The sequence below is a fragment of the Triticum aestivum genome, chromosome 4A (assembly GCF_018294505.1).
Source record: "Triticum aestivum cultivar Chinese Spring chromosome 4A, IWGSC CS RefSeq v2.1, whole genome shotgun sequence".
Taxonomy (NCBI): Eukaryota; Viridiplantae; Streptophyta; class Magnoliopsida; order Poales; family Poaceae; genus Triticum; species Triticum aestivum.
In genome coordinates, this window is record NC_057803.1 from 648209974 (window position 1) to 648229415 (window position 19442).

Below are 19442 nucleotides of genomic sequence, written 5' to 3' on the forward strand. Positions count from 1 at the left end.
GTCCCGGTTCGTCTGGACCTTTTGGTCCCGGTTGGTGGGACGAACCGGGACCAATGGGCCTCGCTCCTGGCCCATCATCATTGGTCCCGGTTAGTGCCACGAACCGGGACCAAAGGCTGCCCTTTAGTCCCGGTTCAAGCCACCAACCGGGACCAATGAGGTGCCTATATATACCCCCTCGCGTAAGAGCAGAGCACACTGCTCTGTTTTTTCTGTCAGCCGAGGGGGAGAGGGCTTGGTGGTGCTCTAGCTCACCTCCTATGCACACAAGGTGTTCGATGAAATGCCCGAGCCACACTACTTAAGCTTTCTCCTCTCCAAACTCGACCTCCAAGCTCCATTTTCCTCAATATTTGTCTAGGTTTAGCGGTCCGTCATGCCCCGTAGCCGTCTTCACCGCCGTCGATCACCCGCGCCGATCTCATCGCCGGCACCACCGTTGTGAGCCTCTTGTTCTTATCTTCTCTCTGAAAGGAAAAATATTCTTACTTGTATGTTTAGATAGATACTTGTATTATTTTCTTACTTTTATTATTGCATCTTATATAGTGCGATGGTTTTGGTATCCGCCCCCGTCGGCCCTCATCCTTTCTATGATTCGGATGTGGTATATATTATCTTTTCATAACTATTGGTTCATTTATTGTTTATGAAAATTATGCCGACCAAAGTGACATAGATTTTATTTATCTAGGAGGTTGTTGAACCGGAAATTCCAACCGACCCTATTGTCGAGAGGTTAAATTTAGTTGAAGAAGAAAACAATTTCTTGAAGGAAAAAATAAGAAAAATTGAGGAGGAGGAGATGATATTGGAGTTGCATGTTGCGGATGTCGTCGATGATCACAAGATCGAGATGGATGCAATGCGCTTGAAGATTAGAAAGATTAGAAAATATGCCATTCATACCGAGGCTTGGTATCATTATGCCGTTGGATCGGTTGTTACCTTGGTTGCGATTATGATCGCATTTGTTTTCGCATTGAAATGTTTTACATAGTTTCAATGTATGATTTAATTAATTTAGATGTTCTGCAGAGCTTTATGTTTTTCTGTAATGATTTTCGCTTGAACATGAGAACTATGTATGTACTTTGGTTGATGATAAACTTCTATTAATTTGGTCACTTAGTTATCTATTCATGATGTCCTGCAATGATTTTTACACACTTAATTATATATAATGCACGCAAATGAACCGGCAATGGATGTACGGTAACAGACACACCTCCGAGTACATTAAGGGCGTGCATGATTTTCTCGAAGTGGCTGAGGCAAACAAGAAGAATGGTTTTATGTGTTGTCCATGCCCTATATGTGGGAATACGAAGTCTTACTCTGACCGGAAAATCCTTCACACCCACCTGCTTTACAAGGGTTTCATGCCACACTATAATGTTTGGACGAGGCACGGAGAAATAGGGGTTATGCTGGAAGACGGCGAAGAAGAAGAGTACGATGACAACTATATGCCCCCTGAATACGGTGATGCTACTGAACATCAAGAGGAACCACACGATGTGCACGATGATGCTGCAACGGGCAAAGCTGCTGAAGATCAAGAGGAACCAGACGATGTGCCCGATGATGATGATCTCCGCCGGGTAATTGTCGATGCAAGAACGCAATGCGAAAGTCAAAAGGAGAAGCTGAAGTTCGATCGCATGTTAGAGGATCACAAAAAATCATAAAATTTCCTTTAGTCTTTAGCGCACATGCAGGAAAAAAACAATCAAGAACCAAAAGGTTCTACATATCTACATAAGTCTACCTTGGTGACCCCTTATGTCGATGAACACAAGAACAGTCTGCGCTCCAAACACCCGAAGCAGTGCGACGACTGGATTACATGTGAACACATCAGGACTTTCAGCAGTTAGTTGGAAACACGTCTCAGAGGTGACAACACTGTTTGTGATGAGCTGTACTTGTTGTCCAGGGGACCATCTTCGATTGTTACGATTTGGAAAGGATACGAGATAAATGGGAATACATTTTACATGATTGACCAAGATCAAAAGAGCACCAACCAAAACAGCGGTGTCCGCTTTGATGCAGCCACCGAGAGGGGAAAGGTCACATATTATGGTTACATAGTGGACATATGAGAACTTGACTACGGACATGATTTTAAGGTCCCTTTGTTTAAGTGCAAATGGGTCAATCTATCAGGAGGCAGGGTACAGGTAGACCCACAGTACGAAATGACAACAGTGGATCTGAAAAATCTTGGGTACACTGACGAACTGTTCGTCCTAGCCAATGATGTGGCATAGGTTATCTATGTGAAGGACATGTCTGCCAAACTGAGAAAAAGAAAAGATAAGGAAGCAAATACATCATACAATGAGCCAAAGCGCCACATAGTTCTTTCAGGAAAAAGGGACATTGTGGGAGTGGAGGGCAAGACAGACATGTCTGAAGATTATGAAAAGTTTCATGAAATTCCTCCCTTCAATGTCAAGGCTGACCCAAGCATCCTGATAAACGATGAAGATTATCCATGGTTACGGCGCAATAAGCAAATGACACAAGCAAAGAAAAAGTGAAGACTTTCTCCCTCAACTATTATGATGTTACCAACCGGGACTAAAGGTGGAGCTCCACGTGGCCGCGACCTTTAGTCCCGATTCCAGTTTGAACCGGGAATAAAGGAGGGAGGCATTAGTAACGACCCTTTAGTCCCGGTTCAAGAACCGGGACTAAAGGCCCTTACGAACCGGGACTGATGCCCCCTTTTCTACTAGTGATATGAGCACAACATTGCACAGAAGAGCAAACATGAATAGTCTTTAGCGCACATGCAGGAAAAAAAACAATCAAGAACCAAAAGGTTCTAAATATCTACAGAACTCTACCTTGGTGACCCCTTATGTCGATGAACACAAGAACAGTATGCGCTCCAAACACCCGGAGCAGTGCGACGACTGGATTACATGTGAACACATCAGGACTTTCAGCAGTTGGTTGGAAACACGTCTCAGAGGTGACAACACTGTTTGTGATGAGCTGTACTTGTTGTCCAGGGGACCATCTTCGACTGTTACGACTTGGAAAGGATACGAGATAAATGGGAATACATATTACACGATTGACCAAGATCAAAAGAGCACCAACCAAAACAGTGGTGTCCGCTTTGATGCAGCCACCGAGAGGGGAAAGGTCACATATTATGGTTACATAGTGGACATATGGAAACTTGACTACGGACATGATTTTAAGGTCCCTTTGTTTAAGTGCAAATAGGTCAATTTGTCAAGAGGCGGGGTACAGGTAGACCCACAGTACGGAATGACAACAGTGGATCTGAAAAATCTTGGGTACACTGACGAACCGTTCGTCCTAGCCAATGATGTGGCACAGGTTATCTATGTGAAGGACATGTCTACCAAACTGAGAAAAAGAAAAGATAAGGAAGCAAATATATCATACAATGAGCCAAAACGCCACATAGTTCTTTCACGAAAAAGGGACATTGTGGGAGTGGAGGGCAAGACAGACATGTCTGAAGATTATGAAAAGTTTCATGAAATTCCTCCCTTCAAAGTCAAGGCTGACCCAAGCATCCTGATAAACGATGAAGATTATCCATGGTTACGGCGCAATAAGCAAATGACACAAGCAAAGAAAAAGTGAAGACTTTCTGCCACAACTATTATGATGATACCATGCCAACTTTGTAACAGACGAGTATGATACCATTGTCCGTTTTGTACATGCACATGCTATGTGGGTGAAATTATGATACCGTGCCAACTTTCAACTTTTTTAGAGTTCATTTGAAATGCTTTAATGTCTTATGGTTAGGCCCTCGTAATACCATTAATCCCGGTTCGCTCCTTGTCAACTATGTTCTCACAAAGAACACTCAAGAGGGCAGCCACGTGGGCCATTGGTCCCGGTTTCTGCCACAAACCGGGACTAAAGGGTTGGTCCCCGTTGCGGTCAGAGTTTAGTCCCACCTCGCCAACCGAAGGGCGCTCACACCGGTTTATAAGCCCCTCCCTCTCTGCCTTGTTGAGCTCCTCTCAAAGTGAAAATAGATGCCCTTATACAAGGAATTTGACCTAAATTCATACTGAATTTCTCTGAAATTCATAGAAATTTATTATGAATTTAGGTTGAATTCTCTCTATAGGCGCATCTATGCTCATTTTTTCAGTAAAGTTAATCACAAACTTGTGATTCACACAAATTTCAAAGAATTCAAATTTTAACTATTCAAATTTGAAAACTAATGGCAGTAACAGAAAGTTTATAGTTTTCTAAAACTAATGGCACTAACAGAAAGTTTATAATTTTTCTGACCTAAAAGCAAAAAAGAATTAAAAAATAACCAAAAAACAAAAGAAAATAAATAGTGCAAAAAAATGAAAAAAATGGAAAAAAACTATTTTTATAGTAAAGTTAATCACAAACTTGTGATTCACACAAATTTCAAAGAATTCAAATTTTAACTATTCAAATTTGAAAACTAATGGCACTAACAGAAAGTTTATAATTTTTCTAAAACTAATGACGCTAACAGAAAGTTTAAAATTTTTCTGACCTAAAAGCAAAAAGAATTAAAAAATAAAGCAAAAAAACAAAAGAAAATAAATAATGCAAAAAACAAAACAAAAAAATGAAAAAAACTATTTTTAGAGTAAAGTTAATCACAAACTTGTGATTCACACAAATTTCAAAGAATTCAAATTTTAACTATCCAAATTTGAAAACTAATGGCACTAAAAGAAAGTTTGTAATTTTTCTTACATAAAAAGCAAAAAGAATTAAAAAATAAAGCAAAAAACAAAAGAAAATTAATTATGCAAAAAACAAAACAAAAAAACTGGAAAAAAACTAAAAAAACTGCCACCTATTGGGCCACCACGACCTGAATACGACTAGAAACCCAACCTGGGTCAGGATTCAGGCCCGCAGAAGGCCCAATAGGCCCACAGTAGCATAGTTTGAGATTAGGTCCGAAAGCCTGCAGTTGAGAGGAGCTCGAGAGGGTGGGCGCAGCAGCGCTTATAAACCACTCTCGAGCCCTCTCAACTAGCGAGGTGGGACTAAACTTTGGCCGTGACGCGGGCAACATAGGGGCCTTGGGTCTCGGTTTGTGGCACCAACCAGGACTAAAGGGGGGCATTGGTACCGGTTCGTGGCACCAACTGCGACCAATGCCCCCCTTTAGTCCCGGTTGGTGCCATCAACCGGGACCAAAGGCCGCCGCTTCCCGCCCTTTGGGCTGCCGAAAACTGGCCTTTGGTCCCGGTTGGTGGCACAAACCGGGACTAATGGGGGGCATTGGTCCCGGTTGGTGCTACGAACCAGGACCAATGCTTCGACTATATAAGAAACACTTGTGAAAAATTCTCAGTTTTCATCGCCAGTTGCCCCCCACGAACCGGGAACCCCGTTAAACATTTTCAAAATCCTCAAAAACCTAACAAAAAAATAGTTACGGGGCTTTTAAGATCTAGGGTGGAAAAAATCGAAAAAATTTCAAACTGTGGTCAAACAATGGTCAAACTAATTATTCTAGTTATTTTGGTCAATTATTTTGGTCAAATCTGGTCAAACTAATTATTCAAGAAATATTAGTGTTACTAAATAATTATTGTTTTTTAAAACAATAGTTTCAAACTCAAACAGTGAAATGTGTCACTTCATGCTCACGCAAAATTCCCGAGGGTTAGTAGGATTGACATCTTACTATTGTCAGGAAAACAACAAGTGCAGACTTGGAAACGAGGGAGAATAGAACCCGGAAGTTAAGCGTGCTCATGCTGGGGGAGTGGGAGGATGGGTGACCGTTCGGGAAGTTAGATGATTAGGAATGATGAGGGGTGATTAGAGATTAGAGGATAAATTGAGCAGTGGTGAGGGGTGGTGATTAGAGATTAGAGGTTAAAATAATTCAGAAATTTGAAAATAAAAAAATAAAAAAAATTCAAAAGAAATTTAAAAAAAAATTCATAAAATTTCCTTTAGTCCCGGTTGGTGTTACCAACCGAGACTAAAGGTGGAGCTCCACGTGGCCGTGACCTTTAGTCCCGGTTCCAGTTTGAACCGGGACTAAAGGGGGAGGCATTAGTAACGACCCTTTAGTTCCGGTTCAAGAACCGGGACTACAGGCCCTTACGAACCGGGACTGATAACCCCTTTTCTACTAGTGATATGAGCACAACATTGCACAGAAGAGCAAACATAAATAGTCTTTAGCGCACATGCAGGAAAAAAACAATCAAGAACCAAAAGGTTCTACATATCTATACAACCGGTAACTAACCCCCATGTCGCAGGGGTGGCTCGGGGGCAACACACGAAACCTACCTCCAGCCGCTCCCTTCCGTTCGCCTGCAGAAGCGAGAAGCTGGAGTCAAACGGGCTGGTCAGATAAAGTAGAATTGAGATAGTTTGTTAGCGCATGCCTAGTACGTGCAGTTAGTGGCAAGTTTGATGAGCATGTTGTGCATGCGTGCTTGTGCTACTTAGGCATTGTACAATGAAAGGTGCTTTAGAGAGATGCTTAAAGAAATAAATCAGCCTTTCCTTAAGCACTGGTGCTTATTTGCATAGGGCAGATGCTCAATTAGGTGTCTCTCATGTAGAAATAGCCATCAGTGCTTCAGTAAAACCTCTATTTTTTCTCTAAGCACCTCCCTAAGAAACTAGCATTGTACAAGAGCTTATAGGAATGTGAGCACATGTGTTTCTTTTAACACAATACAGACGCAGGCGCTCATATAAACATGCATACACTCATCCCTATGAATGCACACACGCACACCCTACCCTTATGAACATCTCTGAGAGACTAAGCTGGCATATCATCTTGAGATTTTACGAAGTACCGTAGGCGCCTTGTAGTCGACGGGAATGTCTCCTCCCACTGAATGCACATCGACGGAAATCCTGAAATAAATCCAGGATAAATTTAAGCACCAGGATTTGAACCCTGGTGGGCTGGAGATACCATTGTCCTCCTAACCATACACATCACCAAAATATTGAATGAATACCAACTTCACACGATTACTTATAACAACACATTTTCTATGTCCTAAAAAACAAACGGAATTACTCATAAATCATATTCATGTTCAAGTTTAGAGGAGTATTGTATATGATTAAGGATCTCAACATATACTCTTGCACCAAATAAACCAACTACCATCCACTACAAGATGAAATTAACACTACTAGCAACCCACATGTACCAATCCTAGGTTTTCAGACAAATATTGAATACAAGAGATGGACTTGGGTTTGAGATGAGATGGTGTTGGTGAAGATGTTGATGAAGATTGGTCCTTCCACGATGAGAGGAGCATTGGTGATGTTGATGCCTTCAATTTGCCCCTCCCGGAGGTAACTATCCCCAGCGAAATCTCTCCGCCAGAGAGGAAAAGTTTTGCTGCCCCTGTCCTGCCTTGAGACGGTGGCACCTTGAGGGAAAAAGGCTTCATATTGTAGAAGGAGGGCACCTATGGGACCCATAAGATATCAGGGCGTGCCCTGGGGGTGGGCGCCCTGTTGCCTTGTGGATAGGAGGTGGGCCCCTTTGGTAGTTCTTTGTTCCAGTATTTTTATATATTTAATAAGAAAATATTCGTATAGTTTCAACTCATTTAGAGCTACGCAGAGTAGTTATCTCAGTTATAGCTCCTTTCGGTCCCGAATTTCAGCCGGCAGTAATTTCCCTCTTCATTTAGATCTTGCAAAAAAATTGAGCAAATTCTTTTAGATCTTGAAAATTAAGAGAGAAAAGGCATTAGAATTGCATCACAAAGTGACACAATAATGACCAAAACATTGTACATAACAGTAGGAAAACATGATGCAAAATAGACGTATCAGGATACACCGTCGACGGCAAAGGAATGGAAACAATGACGGCCGGTGGGGGCGACCATGGAGGTGCCGGCGATGATGGCGATGGCAGTCGGGTTTGAGACGTCGGGGGTGGTGAAGTGGCGGGAAGTGGATGGCGGCGGTCAGGACAAAGTGGCCGGGGAGGACGTATTCGGTTGGTCCAGGGGGGTTTGGCCTGTGTGACACCGATCGACAGGCCATTGGAGGACAAGGTGGGACGTTGCGTGCATCCAGTGCGTGTCCAGGGGAACTCAAACTCGGCCCAAATATGGGCTGGAAATTGATCCAAGCGGACAACGAAACGGTCATCCGGTCGTTTGAGTCTCTGCGTACGGTCGTCGGTCAGGACAGAAAGCGACGGTGGCGGACAAAATGCGTCGGCCCGTTGGAGTTGACCTTAGTACTACATAGAACTAGCTGAGGGTACCAATTCGTGGCTGTCGTCGGATTGACGAAAATAAATAGCTCGTATTAGTTTGTTGGTACTGTAAAATAGCTCAATACGTATTCGTAATCTTTTGTACCAAAGAACAAAAGAAATATAGTAGCTCCTCCTCATTATTCGGAAATAGGGGAGGGATATCTGTAGTACCAAAAATCTTTCCTTTGTAGAGTCACTACACAGTTTACACTGCATTATATGCATATACATTAATTAAAGAGGACTAACTAACAGATAAAATAGTACGAGCTGGCCGATCAAATTCGAAATAACATGTACATCCAAGACCAAATAAAAGATAGCACATGCCCTTGTTGTATAGCATTCGAGACTCCCTTTATTAATTAATACCTTCTGCGGCTATATATCTCGTGAAATTTATCCAATATAAATGTTTCAAGCAACCGCATTATGTATGGCCACCAGATCATCTATATAAATGTGAACCCCCAAGGAGCGTGTCTCTCGATGCTTGATGAGTAGCACACGGCCCATGGAGACTTTACAACTTCCTCACTTACGCCAAGTGTTAGCAAAATCATTGCAAGAAAAAAGGGGTTTGCTTGAGAATATGGGACATTGGGAATTGAGTGATTATCATACAATGCTGATCCTGTACCGCTGCTTGGTCGTACAGGCGGACGTGTCCAAATCGTATGTGTCTGCTTGCACGAACAAGATGAAGTTCTAGAGCAACTTCAACAAGAATTACTTCCTGCCCATCCGCGTGAGCAACACGCAGTTCTTCATCCAACCCCATTAGAACCACATCTCTTCAGTCCTGTGTTTTGCTTTTCGACTGAAGAAAATGGATTTCGGACATCTCGGCCTGGGGTGGAAAGTACCTTTCGACCGAGAAAATAGATGTTGGTCAAATTTGGCAAATTTTGGTCAAATTTCAGCCAATTTTTTTAAAAAATGGCTGAAATTCGGCCTTCTCGCCCTGGGACGAAAAATAATCACAAACCAAAAATCGAAACTCTGAAGTTCAGCCTGCATGCCTACACTATTGCTGCGGTGCCTAACTATTCTCTAATGACATAGGTGAAGATTTTGCACTTGTGCTTGGCAAAGAGTCCTACTGACTGAGTAAAGATAATGTGCACTTGTGTTTGTTGGCAAGCCTTGTTGCCTCTTCCCTTGCCAGGTATAATCCTTTGATGCATTTTTTGATGGGAACGTGTAACTGAGACCTGAGGGCAGCCACCCTGATCAGGCCGGTGCTTGCCTTGGGGGCCATGTCTTCCGCCTTTCTGCCCACTGGAAACACGGAAGAGTCACAATTTTACTATGTACAGAAAAAATATGTCATATAAGACCAAGTGAGACCTCTGTCAGAGGGTGGTGCGTGTTAATACAGAGTATTAGTCTTCGTGCACCATTCAATAGGGTTTGCAGTCTTAAATCTGCTGAATATCGTTCATCATTAATGCTCTGGCCTCCCGGCCGTTGGGTCCTTGGCTACTAATTTGCCGTCAGCCATCTCCTTCCCTCACATGTACTACCAGATTATTTCGGGGAAACACTTCCTATCAGATAGGAAGCATTCGGAAGACCACTCGCACGACGTCGATACGTTTCTACATTTCACGGTTGATATTCTTAAAATCAATCACCCTCCTAAAAAAACTAGTACAATGCCCGTGCGTTGCCACGGGCCTTTTAATTCTTTATTCTGATTGCACATATATACGTGTATTATTGTATATAACTCGGCGAATTTTAGGCCCCTTCGAACAACACCACGCCGGCAACTTTGTCAAAGGATTCCTTTTGAATGTTGACATAATACATCTTCATCTCTCTCATACTTTACAAAAATAAGCATATATGAAAATTCATCTTATATATTGTCATATCCAACAAGTATTACAGAAGAACCATTATTTGTACATATCTCTTCCAATTGTGTAAGACTTCAATGAGTTTTCAGTCCACCCATCATAAAGCTTAGTGAGTTGACACTTTCAAAGCATCATCTGAAGCCATAGTTCTTATCTCCAATCTACAAAAGGGAATATATAAACACATATTTAAAAAAAAATCAGATAAGCCCATATACAATATATATTCATTTGTCAGCTGCTCGCTTTGAGCAAGTGATATTTCTCTCACGGCAAACAATTATTTTCCCCTAAAAAATAAACGGCAGCTCATTTTCTTCTCATCTTATAATAAACAAAACAGTTCACTCTCTGACTCTCACCGCACGGCACATGCACATCTCATTCCCCTGACCTGCTCTCCACGTCACGGCGTCGACGCCGCCATCTCTCCCCACCACGGCTTTTTGCTGCCGCCTTCCCTCGACGCCATGTCATTCAGCCCGCACCTTCCTCTCACCGCCATCTCTCCTTCCCTCCACTGTGTCGCCCGCCCCCTTCTCTCCTCTCCATGACGTCCCAGCCCAATTCTCGGTGCCGAGGAATGCACATCGTCGTAGCTGAGGGCGACCACCACAGTGTGTTTTGCTGCCAAGTTATATGAAATGATATATATCATGTGATCCTTTTGCCTCTTTTAAAATAAAAAAGACTGTTGTCGAGGTATGTGCCCGCGAGTTGCCACAACACCAAACTTTATTGAGGCAATAAGAGAAGCATAAGGGGACAAATCCCAGAGAAAATGAAATAACCAAAAGAAGATTATGTTTTGGTTATGAAGAATACACAGGGTCATCCACGAGGTTCCCCACACCGCCTCGCTCTTCATGGTAACTGTCCATCGGCTCGAACCAGACAACCGCCATTCCGCAGATCATGGATCTAGTGTGGGTTAACTCCCTCATTGTGATAAAAAAAAGGTACGGACCATTCCTTTGCCGCGCACTCTTCATTATTCACATTCTCCTTCCATTCACCCCTCTGCATCAAGTGCCGGTAGCAATAGTGGCAACGGAGCGGCTGCGGATTCTTTCCGTATCTGAGCACAATAAGATGGCCCTCAACCAGATTTGATTGGACTTGACACCCATGATTAGAAGACTATCATCAACTTACTCACCGAGGTACCATCTGATGACAACAACATAATAAAATTCATTCCTTGCCGAGCTATGTCCCGTAGCAATTTTCTGACAAGCACTCAATCATAAGGACAAGTCAAGACATAACAACATATTGGCCATGCATTTCTAAAAATCTACAATACACATACCATGGTCATAATATGTGATGTCATCTCTTTTTTCCCTTTCATATTTTTAACACCGAGTTAAAATATTCCCTTGCCTCCAATATCATTGTGAAAGTTGCAATGCTCCACTTGTGTCTCAATGGTGTCACACAATAGGGTCCTCTATTAGATGAATTTCGATAAAGAAAGTTGGTTTGGTTATATCTTTGTAGTTTCTTATATACAAAAACTACCGTAACAAGATAAATAAGTAGAAAATTATTCTATTTTTCTACACTATCAACCCTAGGGAATTAGCATCATTTAAACGGTAAAATAATGCATTTCGTTAACTTGTGATGGTCGGTAAAATAATGCATTTTGATAACTTGTGAAAATAATCAGAAAAATATCATGTTTTTCTTACTCGATAAATGGCGATGCATGTGGAGTGCACACAATCACTGAACAACCTTGGTCGAGCAACCTAAATAAAAAGTAAAAGCACCATAGTTTCTAGGAAATGACTTCAGCTCATTCATATGAAAACAATCTTAGAAGATAGAAGTATATGAGCGCACCTGGCCATAAATTCCCTCGAAGAGAAAGGAATTATGTCTGAAACATGAAGCTAGCATATGGATATCGATGATTAAATAATGAGGAATGCACTCAAGAGAAAGGAACAAAATGTTGAGTCTTTGCTTACAAATAATTCCTTGATTAAAACTTTCTTCCATCATCAGCATGCTAAATTTTACAGGTTTTTTTGCAAGAAACTTCCAATCTATTCATCTCCAATCATGGCAGTATAAAGAACAACAAAGGTAATAAAAATTACAACCATGTCCGTGGACCACCTAACGACGACTACAAGCACGTAGCAAGCCGAAGGCGCGCTGCTTGCATCACCCCTCCATCACCGGAGCTGGGAAAACCTTGTTGTAGTAGACAGTCGGGAAGTTGTCGTGCTAAGGCCCCATAGTGCTAACTTTCCAATGTTAATTGATCAAGAAATAGAAAGTCAAAAACCATTTTTTACTTGTATTTGCATGCAAATGTGTGGACGGATAACCGTTGGGAGATAAATATCATAAATCATTAACTAAAACTATCGATAGTTAATCGGTATGGTGTGGAATATCTTGAGAGATCATAAAAACAACCAAATTGGACCTTTATGAAACTGCCACAACCACCCCCAAGAACAAACACAAAAATATGTGAAAAATATATAGATAATATGGCAAGCATATCCACGTCCATAATACAACCATAATGCATATCGTTCTTGATACATTTCTACCGCAGGTAGAGTCATCATTCAAAAAACAACAAAAATTTATTCAATGTATGTTCTGAGGCCGGATGCAGTTGTATTTCTCTTGGATATCTCTTGAATATTCCGCATGAAAATATTAGATTGAAAGAAAACTCGAGTGAGCCTACAAGTTGAAAAAAAATCTAAACCTAAACATAAGAAACAAACACAAGGACATTTTATAAGAAACAAAAAAGTGATGAAGCACATACCTATAGGCCCGCATACAAGGTAAGACTCAACTGCACTATGAAATTAAGGGTTTCAGAAAACATTATGCACTCAAAAATATTAATTAGACCTATCCATTAATTTATTAGCATGCAAAGTCACTCGGCTAAAGGGAAGCATCAAGCAACACCTCTATGATTGGACTTAAAAGGACTACTACACCAACAAGCATAAGCATCTGATAATTACCTATTCTTCTAATTTATTTGTAGGTTTTTCATACTATACCAGGGTTGGGGGTTGCAGATAAGTGGATCTCGAGGAGGCGTCATCGATCTGTATTGAGACCTCTAGATCGCTGCTCGATCAACTTAGTGCAAGGAGCCACACCATATGTAAACCATTGAAGGATACTACAAAATGGAAAAAAATCATTTAATATAAGTGCATAACAATAGTAAGTCGTTCAAGGGAAAGCTTAAAAAGAAAATAATTTAATTTTGTCATTATTCAGAAAGGAAAGATGCCTACTCATTTTGAAAAGAGTATGCCTACTCATTGTCGTAGCCTCGGTGTCATCAGAAAGAGCCTATCTATGTAATCAAACACTCACGGGAAAACCTCTAAGGTTCTGGACTTCCTCCTTTGGTTGCAAGAGCAATCTGGTAGCAAGTCTCAAACAAAAGATGTAAAGCAACAATTGATATATCAGATTGTCTTCCGCTGCATGTTGTGTCTTCTCTTCTGTTCACTTCTCTTTAGGCAGCAACCATCGTGATATCTATTTGCTTGTCTTCCCCACCATGTTTTAGGAGTGTATGAAGGCTGGTGCGAATAATCCCAATTTACACAATGGGTAATGCCAGTAAAAGATAGATCGATTGAACTCACATAAGCTGGCACTAATCACTCTGTTAACTGCTAAAGAGTGTAGACACATGCTGTTGGTTAGTACTCCCTCCGTCCGAAAAATCTTGTCCCTAAAATGGATGAATCTAGCACGCATTAACATGGTGGGGAAGATTTAGGAATTCTCCCAGCTCCACGTGAAGTAAGATTTAGAAATTTGGCAGGATCTATAAAATTAGGGGCAAGCCAGTCTGAGCAAAAGAATGTGACAAGGAATTAATGAGACAAGTTTCGTAGTGCATCAACATGAGGTAGATATATGTATATAATTGATTTTTTAAACATAAACTATGAAAGAGTCCAACAGTAGACATCTTTTTGAAACAATGGAACAGTAATCAGCAAGGCAACAATTAAGCATTAATTTAATGTTGAGCCCAACATAAATTATCATAAACAATAGATATTTGAATACCTTGCATCACTTTATTTGCTTGCAAAGCAGAAAGTTTGAGCAGTTTAACACTTCCAACTTTATATGACAAAGTTTATGATTCTTCTGTAGCCGTCCACATTTTCTCACATGAACATGCATCCAGCAATAATTTAGATACCTAGGTAACAAATATATGTCAAAAAAAATCCCAACAAAATATCTCTCGTTTTCTCAATGTAACTACATTTACACATGTCACAGAAAAAGTGGGAGAAATACTAAAGCTATACTACAGGACATGGATATTCGCGATAGCATCCATGGAGCTCCCGGTAGGGTGAGGCAGGGTGTCCACCCCTCCTTTCTTTCTGACAAACTATACTATAATATACATACCTGTGTACGCTCGATCAATGGATGACAATTGCAATAGATCGCTGAAAGAGAAAGAGTTCTCTTTGATGTTGGGCTGTGACGTGTGAAAAGGCTCCTTATTTGGGTCGTGCTCTCGCGATGGCTGCACATAGGACCCACATGCACGATGTACCGAACCAGTCATCACGAAGGTACGAACAGGAACAGACAAGCATAACACACACCACAAGCCCAGGCGCTGTGCAGTTAGATACATATATATATTAACTATCAGTACAACATACAGGAATTGAGAAAGCTAAACCTTTTGAAAGCTAAATTGTTTGAAACCTAAACAAATGTTAATTACAACAATCAAGGTAATTTATATATAATTACAACAATAAAACTGTAAAAGGCAAACAAAAGGCATGAGACAACAATCAGTTATTGGGAAACAAAGTAATTCAAGGATACTAAAACTATTGAACAAAAATGGCACATATAGAAAATGCCCATCAAAAGGAAATGAATCATACCATGACTCAAATTCGTCATGGGATGAGAATATATCAGGCAAAATGAAATTCAGTAGCGACCACAACTCTGCCCCAACTCCCAGTCAAAGGAGCATTTTATCCATTGGAACGTGCCCCAGCTCCCTCAATAATTTGCACTTTGTATTTTTCAAAAGATGTCCCTGGAAAAAAGAATCTGGCCAACACGTACATACATGGGGAAGGGAGAGAAATATACAAGGGCAATAATTCAGATCATGTGACTTCCACTTATAATTAGCAAGAAACTTTGCATCAAACATAGCCATCTCATATGAAGTGATTAATATCAGAAAATCAGGACCAACAGTTTTGGGCATGTAGTTTCTCGTTAGCTCTGTCCGAGCCACTTTATCTCCATGATAAATTAGACCATTTAGAGAAGGAGCAAACCTGAAATTAAGTATTCCATATAAGATAGCAAACAAACTAAGCACAGTGAAGGACAACTCTGGATGCTTTACCTCATTGAGTCGTTCAACCAGTTTGACACGGTGGAAGGAAGAGAAATAACCATGTATGGACCATACAGACCATTCCCTTTAAGATGGCCAAGAAATGCAATTGTCTGAATTGTTTTTCCAAGGCCCATTTGATCACCCAGTATCCCATTAAGCCCATTTTGCCACTGTGATATTAGCCACTTAACGCCCTTTATCTGGTAAGATTTCAACTTCCCCCTCTCAATAACAGAACAAGGCTGGCTTTCTCTCTTTCCCACTGTTCTTCTTCTGTTAGAGTACCATCATCAGCGGAATGATCTTCACGAGATCTTGTAAGCATGTCTGCCACTGCAGTTTTAGCCTTCGTCTGAACAACATTTTATTTCCAGTAATTAGATATAACATAAGGTCTAATCGAGGAACATGAGTTGCTTTCGCTATATATTCTTCTAACTAATAACAGAACAAGATAACACTTAGAATGATGAGCCATCTCATGGAAAATATTAAAATAAATGTTATTCAACTGACATTAACAAGTCCAAGTGAAAGTAATTTAAACCTTAGAACATCTTGAATTGTCCATTTTACTAAGATTTGTAACCTTTCGTTAAGAAAGATGCTACTAATAAAAAGGAAGTCATGAATTTTTGATGAGTAGACATTATGAGATCAAGCTCCCCCATCTGAAGTTAATTCACGAGGAAACAACGACCAAATGAGGTAAATACACTCACTTACAAAGTAGGTCAATGACAAACATCCGGTCTCTTCCTTGCCGAGCTGTCCTCGGTAAAAACTAGTCTGTTCATCATGTTGACAGGCTTCCTCTCGCTGCAAATCCAACACGATTCAGCCTCTTCCTAACTAAGCAACAAATTTATACATTATCTTAGAGAACATGCAATAGCAGGTCATATCATGTTTGTGTAGGTAGGTAAAATTCACTAAATGATGATATTATAGAACCAATTTTTTAAAGAACAAAAAAAACAGACATGGGAGCAATCACCATCGACCAGCCAAGAAAATGTCGATCGCCTTGGTCCCGGAGTGTACAATACTGACTATTAGCAGTGGCAAAGGTCCATTGAAGGTGTCTGTGAGCCAGAAGAGATAAGTGCCAGATAAACTGACATAAACTTACAGTGAGTGGAGCACGGCAAGCTAGACGATGTTCCGACGAGATTGGCTGGGTCAGCAATTTTGTTTTGCTAATTCAGAGATTCAATCGAGGGGCTTTATGGCACAGAAGAAGAGGGATGGCACCCTGGCAGCGAGCTGTATCAGTTCTCCTGCGCGGACACAGCACTAGCCGCGAGCTGGATCAGTTCACCGACCTGGCAAATCACAGCTTTTGCTCCATTCTGGCGTTTGTGCTGGAGGACGAAGTGGTGAAGACACGAACGTGGTGGGTATGAACTGCAACATAAATTCTACAGTCAACAACGATGGGAGCACATCTCTGAAGTAAAATAAATACACGATGCGGTAGAGGTCTGATTGTATAGTAACTTAAAGTTAACCAATCTTTTTGAGAGGACGTATAGACGCACACCACAAAGGTCCAGTTTGTAACTCGACAAAAGTGAACATGGGAGCAAATAAAACATGTACACGTTAAGATTTAATTTGTATTTTGTCTTCTATCACTTCGGCGATCACTTTAAAAGTATTTCTCTTCGATCATAGCAGTACTTTGACTTCAAGGAACTGACACTAATACAATCAGACCTATGTAGCCTGGATGAACCCCAACTCTATTTGATTAATCGTTTGACATCCAATTAAGATAAAAATTAATCTAGACCTACAGCTCGAATAAGCTAAATTAGAGCACCGAGTGAGCACTGCACCAGCAATCATCCTCCAAGACCATGACCAAAATGGTCAGAATTTTCTTGCTTTTTCCTCCTCACTCTGGCAATTATTCAGATTTCTTTCAGAATTAATGATCACAGCAGATTTCTTTCAGAATTAATGATCACAGGAGATCATAGAAGAAGAAAAACATGTGTGCATCCTTTCGGTAATATACATGAAAGGCAAAAAGTTCAGAATGATACAATTTTATATTTTATTTACCTAGTAAGAAAATGGAGTTCCCATATTTTCCTGGATGAAATCTGAAGTATTCCCTCCATATCAGCTCAAATAATACCCTGAAACCATTGCCATGTCAGGAATAGCAGTCCAGTATGAATTAGAGCATGCTGTATACAAGGCTTCAAACATGGAATTGAGCTTAGTCTTTCCGTTTTAGTATAAGATGATTGTCTTCCTAAAAAACACAATTTAGCACACTTCACCATAATACCTCCTGTGTCCTCTCAAGTTTCTCTAGCTCCACATCAACCCAGTCAACATACTTGCCTACATAGAAGCATGGCGTTATTTCATATTAAAGCTAATGAAAAGAAGAGAGCAAAATTCACGACAATATCGCACTACCACCTGCCTTTTTCGGTAAGACGCCATCAGTCAAAGCATACAGATCGGAGTCCTTCTCTCTATCATAACTAATTCTAAAAATTAGCATAAGTCTAAAACTTTCGAGGTGGTATGTTAAAAAGAGGGAGAGAGACAACAAGGTAATAGACAAAGAACGGTTGCACCCATTGACTGGTTTTACCTGTAGTCAAATTTAGGGAAAATATAATGAAGAGCATTCACTACTAAATCCACGGTGGCGATATCTATTATGGAAGTATCCACCAAGTGGTCGTGCTGAACCTGTAAGACAAAACATGGGTCAAAAAAGTGAAAGACAGACAACATGCTGGTGAACTCTGCTGTCATAATTTAAGAGTTCAAACTTAACATAAGTGAACGAATGAACTGTAGTCTTTTCTTATATAATAACAACAATCTTGACAGCAACTTTTCTCCCATCATGTCTTGTGGACGCATGGACTTGCACAAGAAAAGCACTTGCAAGCGGGACAAGGAAGAATTATGCAAAAACATGCACCACCGTGAATAGGGGAAGCCAAATTTTATGTCAGAGTTTCTTCTAACCTAAAAACAAGCTGAGCATAAATCCAGGTTCTGATTCAAGGTGAATACTCTGTTGGCCAACAACTGAACTAACCACACTCAGTCTGATTGTTTGATTTTGCTAATCAATACAACAACGAAGTTACTTCAGCAGGGTGTAAGACAATGCCGTGATGCAATGAAGGAACTAACAGTTTGTGGCAATTCTCCATTCTCTTTCTTGATGACTCCGCGGACGACCTCTTGAGCATCGGCGCCCTCATTGTCTGCACATACACCTGTGGTAGTACAAGCAAACAAGCAGTTGTTCCTCAGCCACAAAATTGTGCAATCTTACCACAGATGAATCCAAAGTGAATTCAGGCGTATCCTCACAGAGTTAGGAATTCCTTTCCGTACCAGTTGTGCGATGTGCTGGCCGAGCTTGATGTAGATGTTGCCGTTGCGAAAGCAGAGCTCCTGGAGTCAGTTGGCGGAGTGGCCACCCTGCGTGCACCCACTTTGTAGGAAGGGAGGAGACATGCAATCCGAGAGGCGAGGGATGCGGGCACCGCCGGGCCACTGGATCGCGCGCGGCCGCGTTCGCCGAATCCCACCCCGCGTGCGCCCACTTTGTGGTTAGGGAGGCGACGTGCGACCAGAGAGGCGAGGGATGTGGGCGCCGCCGGGCCTCTGGATCACGCGCGGCCGCGTTCGCCGGAGTCCGCACCGCGTGCACCCACTTTGTGGTTAGGGAGGAGACCGGTGTGGCCAGAGAGGAGGGGGAGCGGGCATCCTTCGCCGGTGGCCACCCATGCTCAAGGGAGGGGTAGCGGCGGCGGGGAACCCTAGGAAAAAGATCGAGAGGCGGCGACGAAGGGCTGGAGCGGCGCCGGCTTTGATGTGTGAGGGCGGC

At 41.5% G+C, this 19442-nt stretch overlaps 1 pseudogene; it reads right to left on the reverse strand.

Moving 5' to 3' along the window:
* Window positions 1-10027: 10027 nt before the first annotated feature.
* Window positions 10028-19069, reverse strand: LOC123084181 (uncharacterized; annotated as a pseudogene).
* Window positions 19070-19442: the final 373 nt, after the last annotated feature.